Source organism: Boleophthalmus pectinirostris, unplaced genomic scaffold (genome assembly GCF_026225935.1).
Source record: "Boleophthalmus pectinirostris isolate CB_2022bp ecotype Guang Dong unplaced genomic scaffold, ASM2622593v1 HiC_scaffold_8, whole genome shotgun sequence".
Taxonomy (NCBI): Eukaryota; Metazoa; Chordata; class Actinopteri; order Gobiiformes; family Gobiidae; genus Boleophthalmus; species Boleophthalmus pectinirostris.
In genome coordinates, this window is record NW_026571515.1 from 3,644,259 (window position 1) to 3,664,468 (window position 20,210).

The 20,210-nt window shown below is 45.9% G+C and overlaps 1 protein-coding gene across 1 annotated transcript in view; it reads left to right on the top strand.

The window, feature by feature from the left end:
• The first annotated feature begins 1,459 nt into the window (after positions 1-1,459).
• gnb1a (guanine nucleotide binding protein (G protein), beta polypeptide 1a) overlaps positions 1,460-20,210 on the top strand; it is a 54,002-nt gene continuing 35,251 nt past the window's right edge. Inside the window, exon 1 of the mRNA XM_055165697.1 lies at positions 1,460-1,915. The gene's annotated coding sequence lies outside the window, so the exon portion shown is untranslated. The remainder of the gene's footprint in view (positions 1,916-20,210) is intronic.

The window sequence follows — 20,210 nt, forward strand, 5'->3', positions numbered from 1 at the left end:
CCTGGGACATTTCTTGTATAAAACTGGGACAAATCAGTGTTTTTTGATAAATCTGCTGGGACAGGGGACACTAAAAAACTGGGACATCCCTGGTTTGACTTGGTTAGTAATAATAAAATTGTGAAAAGAGGACTAATGTGAGTCAGTATAGTCACTTTTTCTTTGTGTTTTGGTCATTTTAACGCAGATTTTCTGCATTTTACCTCAACAAATGTCAGTTTATGTCTCTCTTTACTGTTAGCAGGGATCGAATTGGTCAAAAATAGGAAAACCTGGGACATTTTTTGTATAAAATTGAGACAAATCAGTGTTTTGGTGTACATTTGTTGGGACAGGGGACACAGGCTCAACACTGGGACTGTTCCTCGTCTCCCTAAGACTAAACCAAGTCTAAACAAGGACTTAACGAACCAGTTCTAAACTTGGACTAAACTTGGACTAAACCAGGACTTGAGCGGGACTTTAGGACGTCCAAAAGCGGGTTCTTCTCGTTGTTTTTGGTCACATTTGTGCAGTAAAGTGTGGTAAAGATGGCAGTTGTGTGTGAGTGTTTCCTGCTCGCGCTGTGGTCCCGGACCCCGCCGCCGAAGCCGTCGCCGTCGCCGTGCGTCGTGACGCTGCCTCGACGTGGGGTTTCCCGGCGCTGTTCGCAGGGTTACCGCGCCAGGGTTGCCAAGTCCGCTCAGATTTACCCACTCTGAGCTTCTTTGGGGGGAATTTACTTACGGAGTTTGGAAGTCAGGGGTTCCGTTTTGGGGCTTTTTTTCTGTTCGTAGTTGCATTTCATAAAAGAGAGTGTATTTTAGTGTTTAATTTGTTTGGTTTTTGTGATGCCAGTTCACCCTAGAGCCTAATCACCAAGTGTAACGCCTCTAATGGTGTAAATGGGGCGAGATTAAGGCAAATTTTCTGTATTATAAACATCAAAATATGTGTCAGGATTAGGGTGATTTATCTTGGACAATCCCAGTTTTGACTTCTGTTCCCCCCGTTCCAGCAGATTTATCCAAAACCACTGATTTGTCTCAATTTTATTCATGAAATATCCCGGTTGTTCTTATTTTTGACCAATTTGATCCCTTCTAACACTAAAGAGAGGCTTAAATTGACATTTGTTTGGGTAAAATATAGAAAATCTGCTTAAAAATGACAAAAACACAAAGAAAATGTGACTCTACTGACTCACATTCGTGCTGAGTGAAGAACAGTTTTGCTTAATTACTCACTCGTTTCACAGTTTTATTATTACTAACCACAAACCAGGGATGCCCCAGTTTTTTTATTTTGAAAATCTAGTCACTACTAAAAAGTCCAGCTCGAATACAAATATTGCCCACAAATACTTCTGGTGACACAGACGAACGTCACAAAACTGACTGAAATATAAAAACACAGTTTGTAATGTTGAGGGTTTTGGTTTTATTTGGGGCTCGTGTTCACGGGGGTGGCTCCGGGTGGCTGTTCGCGGGGCCTGTTTGCGTGCTTGTTTACGTGCTTCTCTCGTGAGATCTGGCGCCCCCGCACCGCGCCCATCTCCGCTGTTCCTCCGCTGAGGCTCGATGGCCGCAGGAAGACGCCGCTGAGCTGGACACAAGGACCGGACAGAAGGACCGCACCGGGGGACGGCTCGCGACGGTGGGAACGACCCAAAGGGATTTAGACTTTTGTCGGATTTAGTGTTTTTCTCCGTCTGAGCGTTTGCACGGGACTCCGGCGTGTGTTTGTGGAGGACAGCGCCCAGTCTCTGAGCCGGTGTGTCTCCCCCCCTCGGCGGGTCAAAAACTGGGTGCGGGGAGTTGCCGCTCCTCGGGTCGGACAAAATTCACCAAATCTGAGCCCCCAGACGGAGACGAGGCGATCGGACCCCGCGCACAGTCAATGTGAGAGAAGCACGGAGGCCACCGACTGAACGCGGGTAAGGCCAAACTTCAGTGTTTGTGGAGCAGAACAACCAAAGGGTTAAACCTGGATCTTTAGCCGCCGTTAGCTTCAGCAGAGCTCCGTGTCCCGGGGAGCGGGCGGGCGCGGGGGTCTGGGCACAAACTCTTCTGTTTGTGTCTGTTTCACTGATAAAAAGCGAGCGCAGCGTTTATAAAATCATTTGTGTTCATGTTCCGGCCTGGACGAGGCCTAATGTCTGGGTGTAACTCCGGCAGAGGCGGCGCTCACAGGCCCCTGTCCGGACACACTCCGCTGTGGCCCCGCTGGCTCCGGGTCCCCCGTGTCTATGTTTGTCCCCCCGTGTCCCCCCGTGCGACTTTAGCACAAAACAATGATTAATGCAACTGACGACGTGGCCCTAGAGCCCGTGAGCTCCGTGATAAACTCCACCGGCCCCGGAGGAGCCGAGCGCACGGACAGCGGCCGTAGCGGCGGCGGGACCGGGCGGACGTGCGCAGGGTTCGGGGGGGACCTGACTCTGGTGTTCGGGGTTCTGTGGAGCGGGTCGGGGGTCAGTGGGTCAGCAGCGCCCCGCTCTGAGGCCTTGTTTGGCCGCAGACTCACCTGAGGCCCCGGGCCGCGGCTCAGGGACACAGATAAAGGCCAGAGTCTGTGATGCAAATGGACGCACGAGACGGAAGCGCCCGTGCGCTTTCAGAGCCCGTCACGTGCGCAGCAGCTGTAAAAAAACAAGAGTTTGATGAAGCGCAGACCGCAGCAGCAACAGCAGCAACAGCCGAGCAGAGCAGCATCCTCCTCCTGCTGCTGCTGCTGCTCTCTGTGCACGGAGGGTCCGGACCCACCGAGTCTGACCCGGGTCAGCGCGGTGCCTCGGGTCAGGCCGGTGCAGTGTGGTCAGAGCCGGAGCTCGGGGCCGGTGCAGTCTGAGTTTAAGTGTCCGGGCCTCGGTAATGGGATTTGGGTTTATCTGGTTATGTGCACCGGGGCTGGGCTCGCGGCCACGCGCGCATCCGGGCACACAGGGCTCTCGTGCTCTCGTGCGCTCTGCAGCCGCGGTACAAACCCGCACAGACCCGGGGTTCACAGTAGAGTTTAGTCCGGAGGGGGCTGTTTGCCGGGGCTGGTGTGTGTGCAGTGAGCTGTGTGTGTGTGCAGTGGGTGTGTGGTGTGTGTGCAGTGTGGTGTGTGTGCAGTGGGCTGTGTGCAGTGTGGTGTGTGTGCAGTGGGCTGTGTGCAGTGGGTGTGTGTGCAGTGGGCTGTGTGCAGTGGGCTGTGTGCAGTGGGCTGTGTGCAGTGGGCTGTGTGCAGTGGGCTGTGTGCAGTGGGCTTGGCCACGGCCCGAGCTCCAGCGCGTGTGAGCAGCGCGTGTGTCCGCTCCAGAGCCGCTCCGACCCGGGACAGAGCGGGCAGAGCCGGGGCAGGAGGCGGTGTGGGGGTGGAGTAATGTCGCTCTGTAAACTCTTATTTTTAATTCGTGATTAGAGCCGCGGAGTGATTGAGCCGCGGCTCCATGAATGAATGAGTTCCTGTATCCGGGGCCGTAGCAGCTGCACAGAACAAGATGGCGTTTGAAGCTTCTGTGTGAGGCTTTTCCTCTGTGCGGGAGACAGATGCGGAGCCGCGGAGGAGCCGCTGCTGCTGCTCCTCTGTGACCGGAGCCGCTTAAATAAACCGGTGTGACTGTAGTTACGGAGAGGCCCAGACACGGCCCGGCTCTCCCGGGAGCCGCTGAGCCGTTTCATTACACAAACTGTCCGGGGAGGAGCGGGGCTGTGCGGGGCTGTGCGGGGCTGTGCGTGCGGGGCTGTGCGGGGAGGTCCGGGGGTGGGGAGGGGAGGTCCGATTCCCGCAAACATTGTCCGTGTGGTTAAACTCCGGTTTGTGTCTCAGATTCTCGTCCCAGTCGCGTTAACGCGCGGCTCCACATGTGTGTGACGGGCTGTGCTCTAAATAAAGCCTCTGTTGTCAGTTGTATGAGTTATTTTTAATCTGCTGTGATAAATGTTGGATAATAGTATTAACTTTTTAATCCGGCCTGTGGATGGCCCTCTGGGATTACAGGATTTGGTGACTGATATGGTCATTTTCACACGTACAGATGTGAGGGGAGGTGACACAACACACACACACACAGACACACACAACACACACACACACACAACACACACACACACACCTCGACCCCAGACTGTGGACAGGAGTTGGACAACAGACAATTAAATGAAACCTGGGGCAGTATTTTGGGTTCAGTGTTCATCACTTGTACAGTGTCTTTGTGAAAGTTTTGGGGATTTGTTGTGTTTTTGTTGTAGTAAAATCACATTTAGGTTGTAAAATGTTGAATAATTCACTTCTGTGGATAATTATTGGCACATTCTGCTCAGGCCTTTTAGTGACTCTGTCTATTTAAAACTGATTCTCTGTGATGATCCTGCATTATTTTTTATTACATCAGTATCATAAAGTAGCTTCAGTTTTATAGTTTCTCTGTTGCCCGGTGTCTGAGGTGGCGACGGTCCAGGGCTCGCTGCTCGTTTGAATAGGCAAAGTGCTCGCCCGCTGCCCGCTGCTCCGTTCAGCCCCGGCGCCCAAACTTTGCATCGTCCCGTCGCTCCAGAGCCGCACATTTGCATGGCACACGGCGGGTTTCGTGCCCTGGTGTATAAACGCTCCGGCTCAGGTAATCCACGTATGCACGGTGTGGTTTTTTTTAGCGTTTCGGACTCACTCTGAGCACACAAACGAGCAGCAGGAGGAAGTGGTGGCGGCGCAGGGCGGATGGGGAAATGGGGAGAGCCGTGCGTTTGTTTTGGTAAAGTTGGTCGTCGTGAATCTTCTTCGAGCTCGCTGGATCTTAGAAGGATTTAGGTGGACTCAAGACTCTACTACGACCAGAATCTTCCTTGTACTACTCGCTCACGATACGATACTATCACGATACGACGATACACGTGAAAATCAGTAAAGTGCGCATGAGATATTCTGCGATACAGGACTATTTTTAAGAACCAAAAACACTTCTAAACTACTGCTTCTGTAAAGTCAGTGTGGAATAAACCAGTGGAAACTATAAAAATCATGTAAACACTTAAGGGTGTAACACTAAAGTCACGGCTCGGTACATGTCTCGGTTTTGAAGTCACGGTTCGGTTCATTTTCGATACAGAATGAGAACAAAATGTAAAACTGTTTGCTTGTTGTTTATTTGTGTGTTTATAAGGGATGTAACAATCACAATATATCAAATTACAAGACTCTTTGCTTATATGAAGAGTTCAGGTGCAGCAAAAGCTTAAAAAAAATATAGGAACTACATAGACCATGATCCTTTGCTCCATTTCGGTGTACACTACAAGAAGAAATAACAGTTGTAACACTTTTAAGTCTTAGTTCTTTGGATTAAGTCTCGTCAAGGCTTTTTAAGAGGAAAAAGTCACATATTATTCAGTTTTGTTCGCAGCTTCCACAAAATATCATAATAAATATCGTGAGATGTATATTGTGAAAATATCGTACAGAGAGATTTGGATATCGTTACATCCCTAATCGTGAGCCTCCCCATCATATCGTGAACTTTCCCACAATATCGAAAATAAATATCGTACCGTGAGGTTCATACTCTGACAATATCGTATTGTGAGACTTTGATATTGTTACACCCCTAGTGTTTATTAAACCAACAATTAGTTTTAACTTTATACAAACAGGAAAATAAAATAAATACAAAGTGCTGCTTGGGAAAACTAATAAGTTAAATAAAAATATTCTCAAATAAGCAGGAAACGTAGGAAATAATATTTAAAAAATGTATTCCTTGTAAACAAAACTTTTCAGAAAGTAAAGAGCAGCACTAACCGTTCCAGCATGAACTTTTACAGGGCAGCCGTGAAGAAGGCCTTAAAAAGTCTTAAATTATGTTGTCCAAGTCTTATTTTTTTCCACAAAGGTCTTATATTTCATTAGGCTATTTTTTTGTTTTCTCAACCAGGCTGCAGTGTGATGTTAAACGGTGGGAGACAAAAAAATACAACAACGTGAAATAACATAATGAGAATGAACATTGAATTTGGAGTCTGTGCAAACTTTGTCTTTTAGCGCCGGCAGCAATGAGTACCGTATTTTCCACATTATTAGGTGCGGATTAAGGCGCCCTGTCATTAAATGGTCTATTTTTTTACTTTTTTCACAAATAAACCGCGTGGGACTTTAAAGGAAACCCAACAGTGTGATGGTGAGTGGTTTTGTTTGTTTGTTCGTTCACGGTGACTCTGGGCTTTGTTCAGTTGTGGCGTGTAGGGAGGGTGTGTCTGGGACCAACGGATTGTCGGCGTGTTCGCAGTGACTCAGTTGTTCAGTCGTGTCTAGAAGCGGCACATCGCACTCGCTTTTTCGGTTCGTTCCTCCGTTCCGTTCCTCGTCGGCGTGGAGTGATGAGTGTGTCTGTGAGTGTGTTTCGCCGTGCGGTCGCTGTCTGCTCCGTGTGTGTTTGTGTGTTCTGCGGGTGGTGCGGCTTTGTAGTTTACTGAAGTCGTGCTGGGACACCTAAGTGGATTTGTGTATAGGGCGCAGTCATTTTTTATCTGGTTGGAGGCTTAAGAGCGCTTCTAATAGCCCGAAAAATACGGTAAACAATCAGTTCCGTCTACACTGCCCAAGACGCAAAACTCTGGTCAGTTCTGCTCACGTTGTGTACGAGTTCACGTCACATACGTCACCACCGAGCGTCACCACCGAGCCGCCTGACATGCAAACACAATCCAATTCTACACACTTTTGCGTCACCGTATGCACACAGATTTCCTCCCGAAAACACTCGTCTAAACGCAGGATAAAAAGTGAAGATGCTGCACCACTTTTGTGTCTTGTTAGGACCCTCATCATATAAGCGTAGCCTTAGATTCTAAATATAGTTCAGTAGTTGTTTGGTCATTATTAGAATTAGACCTGGTGTTTTTCGCCCACATATTGGGTGTGACGTTGGTTTTAATTTTCATTTAAGTGGTCTTTAAAAGGTCTTAAAGTCTTTAATTTGGGGTAGTCAAACCCGGGAATACCCTGTTTTACTCAGTCTTCATATTTTTGGCCAGAAAATGATGATGATCGTAGTTTTGCGAGGGTTCACGTGGTCTGGAGGGACGTAGTCGAGGCAGGGAGAAACAGATGTTGTGAAGGTGGTCGCTCTAACTATAAAGCGCCGCGGGAAACTAGTGACGTGGAGATGAAGCCCCGTGAAGCACTGAAGCGTTCCGTCCATTTGCTCGACTCTTGAGCCGATGCTTCAAGGTGCTTCATTTGCTCCACTGCGCCATCAAGAACCCAAAAAAATGTCTAACAGGCAGAGTGAAAATAGAACAACCAACATGATCATCGTGGTTCTGATGGAAACATTTATATTGAAAAAACGAATGATTAAATGTTTGACTGTTTGTGATTTATGAACATGGGAGTCTGTGTTTATGATCTAACGGTCGGGTTAAAAGAAAAAGTAGGAACAAATTGGAGATCAGGATGTAATGTGACTGTGCTTGTGTTACTACTTTATGGCTGTGCTTATGCGACAATAAGGATGGGAAAATACAGTCATTTTATTTAAAAAATATAAATTTCTCCACAGTATTTGGACTTGGATGGTTTCTTTTTTACAGAGAATTGCCCCTGCTTTTGAAAAAAACCTTTCACAGCGCACAGATGATGCAGGCGTGCAGAGAAAAGCCACTTGCTGCTCCGTCACAAAAAAAAAAGAAAAAAATAAAAAAAAAAAGATCTCAAATAGAATGTACCAAACTCACAATAACCCAAAACCACAAAATGTTCTGGGGGAATCCGTTGCATTTCTTTGGCCCTTATGTTTCGAATCGCACCAAATCCGCGAACTACTTCCTGAAGCAGTCACGTGGTTCGTTCGGTCCCACGAGGCTTCAAACGTCACCGATACAAACCTCGATACACTTCACCAAAGACTTCCTGCGTTACTCTGCACACGCTTTGAAGCCTCGGCACATCTCGTAACATCACTACGGGAAACGCCTTCACCCCAATCACGGTTCCTCATGAATATTCAAGAGCCGAGCCTCCGTTTAGCTGCACAGGAAGTGGAGGAATGTAAACACACACACACACACAGTAACTGCATGAATTCACTCGAGCACAGCCCTGCGCCGAACCAAACGCCCTGTACCGAAACAGTTTACATGAACCGTTACACGCCTCATAAACAGTGAATATGTCAAATGTTCTGCATAAACAAGTTTATATATATACAAAATATACAACAACATGATACGAAACTGTACAACAACTTGACAAACCTGATGCCACGTGCAGGAGTTTCTTTAGACGGATGCTTTGTGATGGCGCTCTGAAGGGGGAGTGACTAAGTGCAAGGAGCAAAGACAAGGGGAGACTCAGAGCGGCAAAAACTTGAAATGTGAAATTTATACGTTATGTTTTTAGCAATAATTAAAATAAAATAATACATGAAATAATACATATAAAATAATTATAAAAATAAAATCTAAAATTATTATAAAATAAAATACATAAATTAATATATATAATAATAATAATATATAAATAAAAATACATTAAAAATAAAATAAAAATAATACATAAAAAATAAAATAAAAACAATACATAAAAAAATAAATAAAAATAATACATAAAATAAAATAATAATACATAAAATAATACACTGATTTCTGTGAATAAAGCATTTTTAAACCAGTAAAAGGGAACACATTGATCTAAATGAGTTAAGTTAATACCAAACCTTTGCCTATTTGAGTCACAAACTCGCGAGAAACCCGAGCAATCAATCACATCGCAGCACTCAGGTTTGGGACCAAAACAAAGATGCCGATGCCGACAGACTTTAGTCTATTTTAGCGTCACAACTTCAGGAATATTTAGTTTGTGAAATCGTGCAGAGGAAAGAGCTTTTTGTACTACTTTGAGCTTTTCTCTCAACTGGATTTAACTCGAGTTTGATTTTTTTTGTTCGCTGTTGTGACGCTTCGACCAGTCAGATTTAAGTTTTCATCTTGGCACTTCACGTTTTCCGTTCTCTTTCACCGAGAGCCGTCCCAGACTGAGCATGTGTAGAACTCTCTTCAGTCTGTGACACACACCCGTTTGGTTAAACCTCCACAGAAATAAAAAGTAAACTCACAGTTGCCTCAGTCCCGTCAGTTCTAACTCGAGGTCCATCTTTCCCACGTCTCTTGTCCTGTTCGTGTTGTGGATTATGTTGTTGTACTCATCTGTGTGACGTAACTGTGCTTAGTGTATGTAACATGTTTGTATGAAGACAAGTGAGTTCATTATAGTGACACTTCTGGTTCATCATGGGCCTGTAAATATTCTCATTAGATCATTGGTGCATCAGATGAACCACAAACTGGAATCAGTGGTGTTGTTTTTTTCTGAGACAGTCCTGACCTCACCTGCTGCTTAAAAGGAAGAAGTTTGTGCTTTTAAAGTTTTAAAATTGAGTGTGAAATCCCTCAGTCGTCAGGTAGAATCTACAGCGAAAGGAGAAATTCATTTATTTAAGTCGAATACGTTTCTCAGCTCATCCAAGTTACTTCTTCAGTTCTGGTCCGACGCTGGTGGACATTTATATCTGTCTGCAGGGAGGACCTAACTACACTGAAACTACTCTGAAACTAACACACACACTTGACTACAGTTTCTGTTTGTTTGCTCGGCCTATTGAGTGCGAGTGAATTGGTTTGAGTGGAGAGTTAAAGAGGCAATTTTTGTGAAGAAAGACAATTCTTCCTTAAACAGAAATGGAGCCCTCAGACGTCATCTGTCTCCGATTTACAACTCCATCCGCAAACCTAAAACAAAACAAAGAAAACCATAGGTGTAGCCAGGTCAAGTCCAGAGGTGTGAAAACTCCCATTATGGCCCTGAATGTTTATGCTAATAACAGTTCATAGACAAACATGGTAATGTTTGTCTATGGTGTGACTTGTTTTATGTTCTTATGTCTCTGTCTCTCTGACCTGCCAGGAACTACAGATGAAAAGCAGCTTTTGGGCTAATTCTGGCGTATTTACAAGTATATGTTCATTAATACGCATTGTCCCTTTTAAATAAATAAAACTAAAACTAAAATATATGACCCCACACTCTCCAAGTTGAACAGGCTGAGCTACAAACAGAAACTGTAAACAAGTGTGTGTGTTAGTTTCAGAGTAGTTTCAGTGTAGTTAGCTCCTCCCTGCAGACAGATATAAGGAAGTGTCCACCAGCGTCTGACCAGAACTGAACAAGCAGCTTGGATGAACTGAGAAACATATTCCACCAAGTAAACTTTTGTCCAGTTGACAAATTGAATTTCTCCTTTTGCCACAGTAGTAAAAATGGTTCTGAAATCACCTCTGAACCTTTGTCTCTAGAGGTTAAACCTGCAGATACAGACACTTAAAAAACCCTCACGCCCCACGGGAGCGGGAAGGGAAAAAAATGTCTTTGGGTCAATGTGACCCCGAGGAGAACGTGAGGGCTACAGGTCTGTCTCATTCTCAGTACGGGAAAGCTCAGAACTTCCACATTTTTACAGCGACTCTCTCCAGATCAAACTGTCACATTCTGCCCACAGCGCCACCTTCTGTCCACTTCCTTATGCAAAAATCTCTCTATCTTGGATCCCTTTAAAACACATTGTCTTAAGTTTGTGCAAAAACATTTGTTTCGATTTTTCTCTGCGTTATTTTATGTTCAAAGTTTATTTTATCGCAAAACTGCTCTAAGGTTCATATTTGTGGCCTCAGTTTGAAAGTTTTGCGTAAATTATCAACAGCAAAGTGCGAGAAATGCTCAATATGCAAAAAAATCGTTTGAATAATGGTGTTTGTCTCTTGTGTCTTGTGGAGTGAGTTGGAGCTTCTCGCGTTTGCTCAGTGAGTGACTTCTGGACGGGCAGATTGAACAGAGCTGGTCCCGTCCTCCATTGTTCTAGTTTCATTCAGAGAAGTGGGTTATGAGACCTCAGGCGGCGTTTCTTCTTCTTCTTCTGGAGCCTGTGAGGAGCTCGGCCCTCGGTGTCGGCTGAACCAAGAACTCGGCCCTCGTCTCGTCTTTGTTGAATCTGTGAACAGCGATTCTGCGGCGGCGAGGCTTTTTACTGTCGTTCTTCAGCCTCCTGTGTGTTTACCAGCACAAGTGCAGGGCTGTGGTGTGGTTTGGGAGGAAGCCAAAGGTGAGGCACTCGACCGAATCAAAACACACACACGACGCGGGCGCACAGGTCGGGTTTAGCCCAGTAAACATCTTCCTGTTTAATAAAGAAGTTTGCATTTATGGGAAACACCTTTGTGCGTTTTTATCTGTAATCACCAATCCTAGAGCCGTCAAAACTAAATACTAACGAATACAATAACTAATACTGAAACTGAACACTCATTTGTGCAGTTGATACCGAAACGTCCAAAAAAGGTCCTATATTATGCAAAAAATTTACTCTTGTGTGCGTTAAGTCATGTTTTAATGCAGTTTTCTCCTCAAAAACATATCAGGAATTGTGTTTTGTTTCATTTAAACATGTTTGAGTAACTCTTTATTATTATTGTCCGCATCTTCAAAGCTCAAAATGCTCTGATCCACCTTGTGATGTCATGTAGTGGTAATGTTTTGAGTTAAGGCATACCTTTTTTCAGGAGAGATTGGAAATTCCAGCCTAAATTCAGCCTGAATCTGAAGAGTTTGTGTGTTTAAACATGTTTGTAATGAGGAAACAACCGCAAAACATTTTATTTTTTATTTTTTTAGGGAAAGCAATTAAATTTATATGAGACTAGGAGGCAACTTCCTCCAGAGAACGTGCACTGTGGCTTTTTATTGTGTTGAAATTACAGTTTATTTTTGTTACGGTTTTGAAATTTGGGTCTGAAAAAGTTTTAAAACACACTTTTTTTTTTCATCATGTCAGTCAAACTGTATTTTGTGAGTTGACAGAAATAACAGGAGCTGGGCTGGCAGGGTGTGGGCCTGTTAACTCTCCCACACAGGAAACGGTGAAGAATTCGTTTGACTCTGAGCTCACAGACGCACAATGAGGAACACACAGAGGCATACACACACAGAGGCGCACACACACAGAGGCGCACACACACACAGAGGCATACACACACAGAGGCATACACACACAGAGGCATACACACACAGAGGCATACACACACAGGCGTACACACAGAGGCATGCACACACACAGAGGCATACACACACAGAGGCATACACACACAGAGGCACACACACAGAGGCATACACACACATACACACACAGAGGCGCATACACACACACAGAGGCGCACACACACAGAGGCGCACACACACACAGAGGCGCACACACACACAGAGGCATACACACACAGAGGCATACACACACAGAGGGCATACACACACAGAGGCATACACACACAGAGGCATACACACACAGAGGCATACACAGCACACAGAGGCGAACACACAGAGGCACACAGAGGCAACACAGAGGCATACACACACAGAGGCGCACAGACACACACAGAGGCATCACAGAGGCTCACACAGAGGCTCACAGACACACACAGAGGCACAGAGACTCACACAGAGGCGCACGCACACAGAGGCGCACACACACAGAGGCATACACACACAGAGGCATACACACACACAGAGGCGCATACACACACAGAGGCGCGAACACACACACAGAGGCGCGCACACACAGAGGCGCGCACACACAGAGGCGCACACACAGAGGCGCGCACACACACAGAGGCGCGCACACACAGAGGCGCGCACACACAGAGGCGCGCACACACAGAGGCGAACACACAGAGGCATACACACACGGAGGCAACACACACGGAGGCGAACACACACGGAGGCATACGCACACACAGAGGCATGCGCACACACAGAGGCATGCGCACACACAGAGGCATGCGCACACACAGAGGCATGCGCACACACAGAGGCATGCGCACACGACACGCACACGGAGGCGAACACACGGAGGAAACACACAGAGGCGCACACGCACAGAGGCTCACAGAGCACACACAGCGCACACACACAGAGGCACACACACACAGACGACGCACACAGAGGCTCACACACAGCTCACAGACGCACACACAGAGGCAACACACACAGGCTCACACGACACAGACGCTCACACAGACGCTCACACAGAGGCTCACACAGAGGCTCACAGACGCACACACACGAGGCTCACAGAGGCTCACAGACACACAGAGGCTCACACAGAGGCACACAGAGGCTCACAGAGGCACACAGAGGCTCACAGACGCACACAGATCACAGAGGCTCACAGACGCACACACAGAGGCTCACAGACGCACACACAGAGGCTCACAGACGCACACACAGAGGCTCACAGATGCTCACACAGGGGCTCACAGACGCACACAGAGGCTCACAGACGCACACAGAGGCTCACAGACTCACACAGAGGCTCACAGACGCACACAGAGGCTCACAGACGCACACAGAGGCTCACAGACGCACACAGAGGCTCACAGACGCACACAGAGGCTCACAGACGCTCACACAGAGGCTCACAGAGGCTCACAGACGCACACAGAGGCACACACGCACACAAATGCACACAGTCGCACGACACACAGTCGCACAGACCTGATCTGCCCTGTGGTGGAGGTGGAGATGTAGGTTTTGTAGATCATCTTGCTATTATGTCGGTTCTGTGGGTTTGATCTGTAGGTACTGTGGGTTGAATAGGTTCTGTCTGTTCTGTAGGTTCTGTGTGAAACCCACATCGTCCAATCATGTGTGTTTATTTCAGTGACGGGAGGAGCTGGTTGGTCGTCTGTTTTATTTAGAACAAAATCAAAGTTCCCCTCGCCTCAGATGGACAGTTTAGTTCGTCACTGCTGAACTCCTCCATGTTTCTCAGTCCTGTGTGTGTTGTTTTTCTTTTCAGTCCTAATCCGTCGTGTTTGTTTTGTACAGACCATGGGCTTCTCTGATTGGTTTATCTGTCTGTCAATCACCCCCATGTGACCCCAGGAGATTAGATGTGCCCAGTGTCAGATCAGACCACACGTCTTTATGGTCTTATTTATAATTTATTATCACCATTTATATTTTTTACTCTTTGTTATTATAATATATTGTGATGAGTGAGGATCTGTGTCTAAATCATTTCCCTTGTGGATTAGTAAAGTTGCCTTGTCGCTGTCATTTTTGATTCATGCGTCTGCGTCGAGGTGTATGTGCCACGAAGTAATTCACCGCCACAACACTAGGAGGCGAGGATTTAAAAATACCGTTTGTGTTTACAAAATGAAGCTGGAAATCAGATTACTGGAAATGTGTGTAGAGAGGACCAATCACAGCTCTTACTCTCTGTGTTGGTTCGATGCGCAGTTAGAACATTTTGGAGGTGCGGCGACGCAGACTCTCTGCCTTGTGATGCAGACGATTTGGCACACGACCATAAAATGGGTTTGAGCCTTAGGGTGCACTCACTCTAAGGACTTTAGATCTGTGCCCAAGCACAGGTCGCCTCTAAAGCGCCGTACGTTTGTCCAGGGTGAGTGCAATTGAACCATGCTCAACAAGCCCTGTCAGGTGTGCTGATGTTACTAATACAAGGAAAACTGAAGAAAATCTGCTCCAAAACACAAACCCGCGCTCACCTTCAATAAGGACTGTGACAGAAGTTTAGCTGCTCCACACTGTTTCATCTCCATAAACTCACGGAGGAGCGAATATCATAAAAGGACACACGTCAGCCTCACTATTTGATATTTCTGCCGCTGGACTTTTTTTCTCCACTAAAGTGTGAGCACATGTAAACAAACAGCGACGTGTCATCAGGCCGTGGCCCGGTTCAGATGTGCAGGTGTGAGTGTGGAACATAGAACCCTACACATTGTGCTTGAGCACAGCACAGCACATTTCTAAAATCCTAGTGTGAGTCGCTCTAAGTGTGAAGTGTTGACAGGTCCATGACGTCCACCTCTGAGTTTAACTGAACATTCTAAAATAAATGTTTTGTTTCCTTTTTGACACGTGTGTGGTGTTTGTTCAGTTGTTTTGTGGCAGGTGAACTCTGGCAAAATGGGATGTACATCGTGTTCATGTTTGAATGTTCAGGTGCATGAAGCCTCCATCACTGTAGCCCCTCCCCCTGTGTCCGAGCCTTCACCTGTCCTGTCGCTGCCACTGTCACTGTCCCTGTCACTGCCCCTGTCACTGCCCCTGTCACTGCCCCTGTCACTGCCCCTGTCACTGCCCCTGTCACTGCCCCTGTCACTGCCCCTGTCTGACCCCACAGGTGAATCTGTGTGTTTGCTCAAATCTGCACTTAATCCCACTGAGATGTTCTAGGATCTTCTCCACACTCTGTGATTCAAACTCTGTGTGTGTGTGTGTGTGTGTGTCTGTGTGTGTGTGTGTGTGTGTGTGTCTGTGTAATCCTGGGACCGACTAAGAGGAGGATTTTTAGTTTAGTTTTTAGTTTAGTTTAAACTTTGGTTCATGTTTTCAGTTTAGCTTCAGCGTTATGCGGTGTGTTTGTTTGTATGGGTGTGTGTGCGCACCTGTGTCTGTGTGTGTGTGTGCACTTGTGTGTGTCTGTGTGTGTGTGTGAGATCCCGGGACCAAGGAAGAGGATTTTTAGCAGAGTTTGGTTCATGTTTTCAGTTTGGCTTCAGCTTTACACGGTGTGTGTGTGTGTGTGTGTGTGTGTGTGTGATCCTGGAGCAGAGGGTCTGGTACATGACTGCAGGCGGGTGACTTGGTAGTGCTGTGTTTACCAAAAGCAGCTCTTTGTCATGTGTGTGTGTGTGTGTTTGCGTCCTGTGTGTGTGCGTCCTGTGTGTGTTCTGACCTCCTTAGGGTTCCTTGAAGAGCGGCATCTGGAGCAGGCTTTTAAGACGGGCCGGGCTCACTGTCTGTCTGCTCTCTTGTCCTGCGTGTGTGATTGTGTGCGTCGTGAGTGTGTGTGTGTGTGTTGTAAGTGTGTGTGTGTGTGTGTGTGTGTGTGTGACCTGGTTAGCTTTATGGACATTTTCCATGCATGGCTTCCCCTGCACTTACAGCCCACGGCCCCACAGCGCTCGGCCAGGAACACTCCAGCTCGCATTATAGGAGCCATACCCCATTTTCAACGTGCTCGCAGCTCCACAGACCCGACACACACACACACACACACACACACACGACAAAAGACAGCAGCTTCAAAAGGCCCATTTACACTACTTTCTGATTGACTGTAGACCTGGAGTTGTGCGGTGATTCTACAGACTGTGGGGTTGTAAATGAAGCATTTGTCGGGACCCGTGTGTGTCGAGTCACTTCGGTCCTCGTGAGACTCTCGGACGCTCTGATCAAAGCCTGCCCGAGTCCGCGGCACCAGAGGATTTTATGGCCTTTCTGCGGCGATCACTTCCTTTACACGTCAGCTCTGTGTCGGGCTGTTCTGTTCTGACACTGTTCTAATCCAGGACGCTGCGGGGAGGGGGGGGGGGGTTGGCGCTCGTACAGTGAGTTCACAAAGGTGTGTGTCGTGAGTCTGTGTCCACATCCGCCCGAGCGGAGGAGCCCCCCAACCCCCACAACCCACCCCCCCGTCACTGTCGCTCCCGTCTGTCTCCTCAGGCAGGAGGGCCTGAATAATGTACAGCACTTCCCCCTCCCTCCCTGTTTCTCTGCTCCTCCTCTTCTCCACCTCTTCTCCACTGCTCCTTTGTGCTCCTCTCTTTCCTCCTCTCTCCTCTTCTCTTTCCTCTCCTCTTTCTTCTTCTCTTTTCTCCTCTGTACATTTGTTCCACATTGACACACTGAGTCTTGTGCAAAGTGTCATTGTGTAACTTCATTTGTTCTTGTACAAACACGAGGAGCCGTGAACCTGAGAACAGGTCTTCATATCTGACTGGTGTGTTGGCAGAGTGGATAGTGCTCCTGCTGCTAGAAGGAAGCAGAAGGTTCTGGGGTGAATTCCCGGTCCTGTGTGATGTTCTCTGTGTAGTACAGTAGTACATTAGTACTGTACTGTAGCAGTACAGCAGTAGAGTAGTCCTGTAGTACAGTGTGGTAGAGTGGTTTGTGTGCGTACAGTCTTTGGTTTGGACAGTGCAGCGTGAGCACATTTGGCCGAGGGAAAACCCGCTCCTCTCCTCCTCCTCCTCCTCCTCCTCACTCCTCTTCTCCTCTCCTCACTCCTCTCCTCACTCCTCTCTGCTCCTCTTCTCATTCCTCCTCATTCCTCGTCCTCTCCTCTTCTCTTCCGCTCGTCACATCTGCCCCTCCCCCTCCTGCACCTGTCTAAAAATAGCCCACAGTGTGAGTGAGGCTGAAGCTGAGGCTCTGCAGCACACAGCTCCTGATGTCACACCTCCGTGTGTGTGTGTGTGTGTGTGTGTGTGTGTGTGTGTGTGGTGTGGGTGTGTGGGTGTTGTGTGTACATTTGTGTGTTAGTGTGTGTGTGTGTTAGTGTGTGTTAGTGTGTGTGGTGTGTGTGTAGTGTGTGTGTGTGTGTGTGTGTGTTAGTGTGTGTTCGCTCTAGACCACCACTGCTTCAGCTTCTGCTCTCCATGGTCTGGAGCCGGTGGCTGAGTCGATGCTGGAGCAGAGCCTCATGTTCTGTTCCTCTTGGTGTTTTTATATTTATATTTGTAGAGATGAAACCTTCGTTTCTGTTGAACAGAAAGTCTTGGTCGCTGAGGTCGTCTTCAGACCGGCCGCTTTTCACCAATGAAAACCAATGAATATTGAAAACTGAAGGTGCAGGTCCTACAGGTTTCTGTAGTTCAGTGTGAGAGGAGCAGAGCTCAGGATGGAAACGTCTGTAACGTCCTGTTTAAAGATCTCCACGAGCAGCAGCAGCAGCAGAGGGAGAGTCAGAGTCAGAGTCAGGAGGGAGTCAGGGAGCTACAGCCTGATGCTAACACAAAGCTACAGCTTTAGCCTGCTGCTAACACGAGGCTCCTGTCACACACGAGCGCTGAACCTCGTGTGATGAAGACCAGGACCTGAGCCTGGACCGTTACAGAAGCTCTCAGTGTAAACTGTGGATCTGACCTCATGTTTATAAGAGAAAGACTCAGTGCACAGAGACCAGAGGGACACGTGTTCATCGTCAGTGGAGCAGCGTCGACAATCAACATTTAGACGATTATTTTTCTTTTGCCTTCTCTTGTTTCTCCTCTTGTTTCGGCTCATTGAGTGTCATTTTTAAACACAAACTCAGATGACGCTGCTTGAAATCAACATTGTGAAATGAAAACACAAATCTCACCTGCGCTTTTCTCTCAGCGGATTTAACCAAAGTTTGTATTTTTGGTTTGTTTTTCTGTGGTGACTCTTTGGCCGTGTTCATCAGATGTTTTAAACCAATTGTATTTTTAATCAACTGATATGTTTTTTTCACGGCCGTTGGTGATATAGATTGTTTGGAATCCAGAGAAACCGATGGCTGATAAGCTTTGCCAATATTTTTAGGGACGATATGTTGTGGCAAAAAGAGCAGAATTTGAGGAAAATTATCAAAATCTGCCCAAGTTTTTTGAGAAACCTGTGTCGTCTCGGTTATATATCCGTATTAAAGTGTAAAAATAAAAGCTTTGTGTGTGTTTTTTAAGCAGCAGATCGACAAAAACTCAGTATTGTGCTGAGATTTAAGGCTGATACGTTAAAAATCCAAATATCTTCCCGACTGAAATGGTTTAAATGCTTCAACCTTTAAAGGACATTTGACCGGCCGTTATCTGACACACTTATGTTTGGCTGAAATTATGAAGATTTTGAGCATTTTGAAGTAACAGGATGGATTTTTTTGAGTCTTTGTAACACGAACCTGGAGCTGGTGTACCTCTCTGGAGTGTTAAAGTTGTGTGTCCAACAGTGACTCACACACAGAACACAGACAGGTTCTTTCACTTTTAATATCTGGCAGCAGCGGCGGTGATGGGCCAAAAAACTGAAAAAACGATTTGGATTTAATCAGAATTCATGTTTTTTTTTTAGAGTTAAAAAAAGGTGCATTGTGTAACTTTTCCGTGCTTTTTTTCCCCATGTTTTGCAGTGTGGTGTTAAAACTTTTATATTTTCACCAAGTTACAGGTCAGATCTGTGGAGAATGTTTGTTTTTCAAGGTGTTTTTGAGCGATAAAACCACCTGTAATTGAACAAATGTAGCTTTTCTTGTGAAGAGTCAGTCAAACGCTTTTCTCAGCTCTAACTTTTACATGATGCACCTTTAAGAAACTGTATAAAATAACTGTATGTTTCTGAAGGTTTACTGTGATTGGTTAAATCCACCTGTCAATCACTCAGAGCAAACAGAGCTGACCAACAGGACGAGTGTCTGGAGCTGCAATAAACAAAAAAGCAGAATATCACCATAGATTAATAGTTTAATGCAACGGTGTCAAACTCAAATTGACAGAGGCCAAAATTAAAAACAGGGACTAAGTCGTGGGACAAACTAAATATTTATTGAAAACTTTCAACAACATCTGCATGTTTTCTCTTCTTTCGACATCTGTAATGTTAAACCTTTTCTTATTAAAATAAATGTTTAATAATAGTTTTGCTTAAACACTGAATCCAGAACAAACATCATATAAAATAATAACATAATTTTAAATAAATAATGTCTTTATAGTCGATCTGTAGTCAGCGGGGCAGCTCTAATACAGATCTGATGTGATCTCGCGGGCCAAATATAATTATATCGCAGGCCAAATTTGGCCCCTGGGCCTGAGTTTGACATGTCTGGTTTAATGCTTTGTTCATTGATTCTGCCGAAATCTGAAAAGTCCTTTGTGATTTTTTTTTTTTTCAATACGTCTGACGATGCTTGTTCCTGATTGGCTAATCCATCTGTCAATCACGCTGCATCTTCAGGCGGTTATAGAGGAATTGAAGAATTATAGAGGAGTGTGTAAAAATATTGAAATATCGATATATCGTATTATTTAATGTGACAATACAGTATCGATATATCACCAAGAGTAATTTTTGGTATATTTTACCAAATTATTTTGTGTAAGATCTACAGTTGCGTTGACATTTTCACAGTTTTGATAAATAAAATATTAACTTTGCACAAATTTAGTGGACGTAGACTTGTAATATCACAGTCATGATTTAGACTTTGTTTTTCACTGAATCGTATTGAATCTTTTTGAAACATATCATATTGAATCATATTGAATCGATAGTGCACCATATCGAAAAACATATCGTGGCCTCTGTATCGTATCGGCAGCTTCTTAATGATACCAGCCCTAGTAGGAGTAAGAATTTATTTACTTACACAATATGGA